Raw genomic sequence first — 6,795 nt, forward strand, 5'->3', positions numbered from 1 at the left:
GGGGGGGGGGATTGTTTCACTCCACGGTCGCTTTCACAGTCTGAATCTAGTCTCCACCAGACTTCTTTTGCGGGGTGAATAAATCGTAGAAATCAGCCTAAAAAGGGTATTAATTGGCCAGAGAAGATAGCCGGCCAGAGAAGCTCCATTGCCCCGCCAAGAAGCAATGGAGCTTCTCTGGCTGGCTATCTTCTCTGGCCAATTAATACCCTTTTTAGGCCGATTTCTACGATTTATTCACCCCGCAAAAGAAGTCTGGTGGAGACTAGGCTGAATCGTCGATGAGACACGGGCTGGTGTACCTCCCCTCCCAGACTCCTGCGGTGGGGCTGATAGCTTTGCAGCAGTCTGGACGCTTAGGCCTCAATCGGGCCACACCAATTTGACTAGTCGGTTCTCGGATTCGTCTGCTTCATGTTTTTCTGATTTGTAAAAAGAAAATATTTCAGGCTCTTAATCAACTGCAAAAATGCTCATATTTTGGCCCCAACAGTTGAAGGAAGTTCCTTCTCTTCAGAGTTGTTACAGTTTTTCAATTTACCAATCCAGTGGTTTGATTAGAAGTTTGAAATCTGTGAACCAACAAATTAAATTGATGTGGCCTGAAGAGTCGCTGCCTGCAATTTTGAAACTGGGCCCGACTGTATCTGTCCTTGGTGCTGAAATCCCCCAACAGGGCACAGAAAATAAAAACAGCCCCAGGCATCCTATGATAGCCCCAAATGCTATGATAGGAGCCCTGAGGTCAACATGCCAGGCTGGTTTGTACTTCAAACAATGAACTTCAAACTCTTAAAATTAAACCACTACATTGATAGATGGAAAAACTAAAACAAGGGACTTCCTTCAACTGCTGGGGCATTTTGGAGTTGATTCAGAGGTTGAATTTTTTTGCAAATCAGAAAGAAGTAAACCAACAAATTAAATTGGTGTGGCCCGAAGAATCTCCTCCTGCAAATTAGCATCCGTGCCAGCCGACCGGCCGGCTGTGTCTGTCCTTGGTGCTGAAATCCCTTGGGCTCCCGACGGCCTAGCCACAGCCAATTTAACCTCCCGCCTCTGATGATGGCGGATTTTGGCGCACATCATAGTCCGACCACAAAGGGGATTTCTCCCAAGTCTCCCAGGACTTGTTGATGTGGTGATATCGGTGATTAATGGGATTTTTATAACAGGGCTGCTGGAGAGTTGATTGTGGCTGCTCTTTTCATCGTGGACACACACACGGATCTGTTAGAGGCACAGGGATCAATGTCCGGCCTAACCTATTGAACTTTGTCTTCTCTCTGTTTTCATTGATGTATAGTGGAGTAGCATGTATTTTCCTCTCTTTGGTGTTTCAGACTGTATAAATTGTTTAGTAGTAGATGAAGTCAAAACTTGATATTCTGGCGTTGAGTAATTTTTTTTTTTTGGTTCTCCTTGTTGTCGTTGAAGTATCAGAATATAGTGGACTGTCAGATATTTTCTTCTCTTTCTGGACAGCAGAATTGAGTAAATAGTAGATGTAACCCAAACTTTTTACTTAAGTTGATATTCTGTTTTTGAGTTATGTCCATTCTGGACAGCACTCCAGATTAATTTTTGCGGTTTAACAGAACTACATATAAATTGTTAGTTGGTCAGTGGCATCGGTGGCATAACAGTTAGACATAGAGCATTGGACTCGGAACCAAGAGGTCCTGGGTTCGATACTCACCGTGGCCCGACGTTGTGCCCCTGGGAAAGGCACTTTACATGACCATGTACGCTGGAGTGACCCTCCTATATATAGGCTAATCTCACTACAGATTTGCTGTGCCAATGTGTCAACATCAGCACATTTGCCACGGAGAGCTGTTGAATTTTTTTTGTTTGTTTGAACGGCAGAACTACATAAATTGTTAGTAGATGTAGTGCAAACTTTTTTTTTTTACTTATGGTTTTCCATAATGTTAGCAGCCAATTTAAAAAAAGATTAAGGTAATACAACTGAAATCTAGACAAAATCCTGCATGCATTGGATTTGAACAGTTTCCTTTGGGTCAATCTATAGCTCACTTGCTGTGCAGAGGATGAGCAAAAATTGAATTATGAGCTGCACGCTTTTCATGTACAATTTTGCTCTCGTCTATGGAGAAGAGACTATTGCTTTGTCAGCATGAAAGTTCATCTTAGTTGGTAAATTACATTATGAAAAACTTAAACCCAAATGCTGTGGACACGTGATTTTTCGACTTCAGACAACCTTTGACCCTTTGCTGACGTCACACGTGGGGAAAAATCATGTGTCCACAGCATTTGGGTCAGATAGCTGAGGAAGACTGAGCGATTCAGTCGAAAATTTCTGGTGAGTCAAATTTTGAGTTGGAGAAAAGTTTAAGTTTTTCATACTATTGCTTTGTTGAATATATGGGAAGCCAGGGCCTCTCTGGAAAGCCAGTGCCAAGTAAGTCACTGAGTGTGCCACCCTTGTAAAATAACACAGAAATAGATAAAGAAACTAGGTAAGATCAATGCCTGATCTTGCTACTAACAATATTACAAATTGTATGATTTATGATTGGATATGGTTGCGAAAAGTCTGTCCCATCTATCAACCATAAGCCTCAGTATTTTGTATGCACACCAGTCAGACTTGTTGCACATTTGGCTTGCTTTTCCTTTTACAAGAAACATGAAAGGCTAAAGAAATTCTTTAGTATTCATGTACAAAACTGCAATATCCACTTCAAAAGATACAGTTGCCCGTACTTCAATGAAAATGGTGATATACATGTACCAAAATAAGTGGAAATTTGTAAGAAGAAACCCAGCATAATTTTCCTTCAAACAGAAGACCGTTTTCGGCGTGTGTCGGGAGGGTTAGGTAACAACCCCTACAGGAAATAGACCGGTGATATACAGCTTTGAAGAACTGCCAACAATTTCTGCCCACAGACCAAGAGCGGTTTTAAGTGGTTCAAGCTTGAGTCTTGTGAAGAACAGGTTGTCCACAGCTGTCAGGCCTGGGGGAAATTTTCTTGTTCCGCTCTTCGTGGCTGAAGTTCCCAGAAACTACCAGGACAACTAATATTGTATAATATTGAATTGAATTTGTACGTACTAAGTAATATTGTATTTTGATATGCCTTGTATCTACATGCACTTATGTGTCAGTGGTAGCCGCTACCAGCCTTGTTGCTGCCTGGTTGCCACTTGTTATGCAATGTTGCATTTAAATAAACAAACAAACAAACAAACTCCGACAACAGTCCTATATCATGGGTTCCTAAGGACCTTAATCTGATTTTTTTTATATGCTACACATAGAATTCTGGCTTACATACCAGGTGTAGGTATCTGTAATGTTGCCGCTTGTTGTTCAGCCATCTACCGTGACTTATGAGGGCCTGCAAGGGGGGGTCCCGACAACGCTCTACGCTGAATTCAGAAACCTCTCGATTACGCTTTACGATAAATTCCAAGTGGCTACAACGTATTACGTGGAATTAAAACACTGAATACGCTCTACGCAAAAATATTAGAGCGGTCCGTCTACGCTCTACGTAGAATTAAAACGGCCGATTACGCTCTACGGAAAAAGGCTTGCGGGGCCCCCACTTATGACAGCCTCCACTCCCTCTTAACAGTTATACCTTTAAAGCTTAAATAATCCCACCCAAAGGTATTCATACACGCTGCATGTGATATAGAGTGCCTTGATCCTGTGGTGCTTTCATTGAATTCCAATCCCTTCGGGAACTTATTATAACATTATAGCCAGTCTCGATACAATTTTGAATCTGTTGACAAAATGTGTTGGTAACCCCTAAGGTCTAAATTACATGCAACTTCGTTTTCTACAGATGGAACTCTTTAAGTTTAACAAGTCCTGAGGCCACACCAATTTAATTTGTTGGTTCTCGGATTTTTTCAGAAAAAATATGAAGCGACAGGGCGAAAAAAAATAAAAATAAAAACAGGTCTAAGGCATCCTATTATAGGCTTAAATGCTATGAAATGAGCCATGAAGTCAACACAAAAGGCTGGGTTAAAATTTAAACATTGAATTGTGAACTTTTAATCAAACCACTGCAATGATAGATGGGAAAACTGTAACAACTAGGAAGAAAAGGACTTTCCTCAACTGTTGGGGGCAAAACGTGAGCATTTTTCAGTTGATTCAGGACCAGAATCAATTTTTTTTTTTTTTTTGCAAATCAGAAAAAAACGAAGAGGCGAATCCGAGAACCAACAAATTAAATTGGTCTGGCCTGAAGGATTTATACCATTTATAATACCAAAACCTTTTTGTGTTTCTACCCTTCAGAGTTCAGATAGTGCATGTTGTATCCAGAACCATGCTTTATCACGAACCATGATTCTGGATATCTAGAACTGTGCCTGGAACAATTCTCGGATACACGAAGGCTATCCAGAACTGTGCCTGATCCTTTAATATCCTAACCCACTCAGGCATAGAACTAGGTGTGGATATATAGTTACAGTTCTGGGTACAATAGTTCATACAGACTTTGTGTAACATTATAATTCATTAAGAAGGGCTGCCCCCTAGTGGACTATGCAAAACTACAGATGAATAAATGAGGAAGGAATAATAATGAGCCATTAATTATCAGATGTCTTACTTGTTTAACTTTAGATTAAAACTTTAGATCCATGCAACACAAAAAAGTTTTCTAGGTGAACTTTTTTTGTGTTAACTTAAAATGTAACTACCAACACAGATGAGCTTTTTTATTTATTTATTCATATTATGACATCCAAGCGCTATGATATAAATGAGAAACTATGTAAATTTGTTCATGCATGTTTCAAAAAGAAAGAAGAGATCCTGTAGTTAGGTCCTGTAGATAGAGAAATAGCACACGAATGTAACAATTGCTTCTTTTATTCTTGTACCCAAGTTATACTATCATGAAACAATTGAACCGCGACGGGGCCCCACATCGTCTACCAGATACCTTTGACCCAGTGTTGATGTCACACTTCAAAGAAGCCACGTGACAAGCTTCACTGGGTCATTCTACTGAGGAAGACCAGAGTGACTGGTCGAAAGCTCTAGGTGAGAGAATTTTTTGTGTTGGACCAAAAGTTTTAACTTTAAACTTGTACCCAAGTTATTTAACTTAAGTGCATTTGGCCTGTGTAGGGCGTGAACATGCAATAAAGTTCATTGTCATTTATTTATCTATTAATCTTACAAACAAATGGGTAGTCCCTTCAGCTGTTGAGCCTGATTTCCAAGGGAGCCCCTGGAAACATGATACAAGAAAATAATGTAACATGAAATAATTATAATAATTAAACGTAAGAAAGGAATTCGAAAGGCATTAACTTTCATGATAGGTGTCTTACTTGTATGTAAAGTCACCAGAAGGAACACGTCACTTTCCTGTATCCCACCTTTCCTCGCTTCAGTATTTCACGGCTTTCGTTATATTCAGCTTTATCACGGCTTGTGTTTACACTAGTTTCAAATTGGTGCTTTATTAAAATCTGATGACATCCCACTTCACTTGTTCCTTCTCTGCCCGTCTGTTGGACACTGCAGTTTTACCCAAGCACTGGGGACACCTACAGAATCTGTAACATGTAGGGGGGCACGCATGCCCTTTTCCATAGAACATAATCGGCCGTTTTTTAATTCTACGTAGAGCATAGACGGATCGCTATAATATTTTTGCGTAGAGCGTATTCGGCGTTTTAATTCTACGTAATGCGTTGTAGCCACTTGGATTTATCGTAAAGCGTAATCGAGAGGTTTCCGAATTCAGCCTAGGGTGTTGTCGGGACCCCCCCTTGCAGGCCCTCCTACAGAGTTTGTAACATGTACCACAGGCAAAGACTGGCCAGTTTTGTAGGGAGAACATTAAGTCCACAAAGTTGGTTTAGCCTAACCTCCCTGCTTCCTAACCCCTAGCCAAATAGAGAATTGCTATCCAAGTGTGCTAAAGGTTAACCGAATCTCCCTGCTGTCTACCATTATAGTCAATATAGAACTGGTAGCCAAATGGCTGCTTTAGTGTGCTGAATGTCATGGATGAAAATTTAAAAAAAATGTTTTGCAATACATAATACTTAAGCTCATTTCTTGACAGTTTCATGATCAAAATCACATCCTATGATTGTACTGTCAGTTTGCAAAGGGTTCACACATGCTACAGGTATGTAACTTGTTACAGAGAAGTCACAAATTATTAATTGGAGTTCAATCTTTCCTTTAATTGTCTGCCTGTGACTAAGTGACAGATGGAGTTCATAAACACATCGTATCATTGTACTGTCAGTTTGCAAAATTAGGCTCACAAAGCTACAGGTATGTAACTTACAGAGAAGTCACAAATTATTGGAGTTCAATCTTTCCTTTACCTGTCTACCTGTGACTAAGTGACAGATGTATTTCATAAACTTACACATCCTATCAATGTACTGTCAGTTTGCAAAGGGTTCACACATGCTACAGGTATGTAACTTGTTACAGAGAAGTCACAAATTATTGGAGTTCAATCTTTCCTTTACCTGTCTACCTGTGACTAAGTGACAGATGTAGTTCATAAACACATCCTATCATTGTACTGTCGGATTGTGAAGGGTTCACACATGCCACAGGTATGGATTGAGCATGCAACTTCTACCAGAGGAGTGACAGGTTTCTACAATGTAACGTTACATTGTGTACCTTATAATGACTACCTGACAGATGTAGTTCATCTGTCAAAGGCAGCAAGGTCTCTTTTAGTTTTAGCTTCCAAAGGACTGGCTGAAATCAAAGTGTCCTTCCTAAACTGAATCAGCTTTGTGTTGACTTAA

Source organism: Branchiostoma belcheri, unplaced genomic scaffold, assembly GCF_001625305.1.
Source record: "Branchiostoma belcheri isolate BF01 breed outbred unplaced genomic scaffold, Haploidv18h27 scaffold68, whole genome shotgun sequence".
Lineage (NCBI taxonomy): Eukaryota > Metazoa > Chordata > Leptocardii > Amphioxiformes > Branchiostomatidae > Branchiostoma > Branchiostoma belcheri.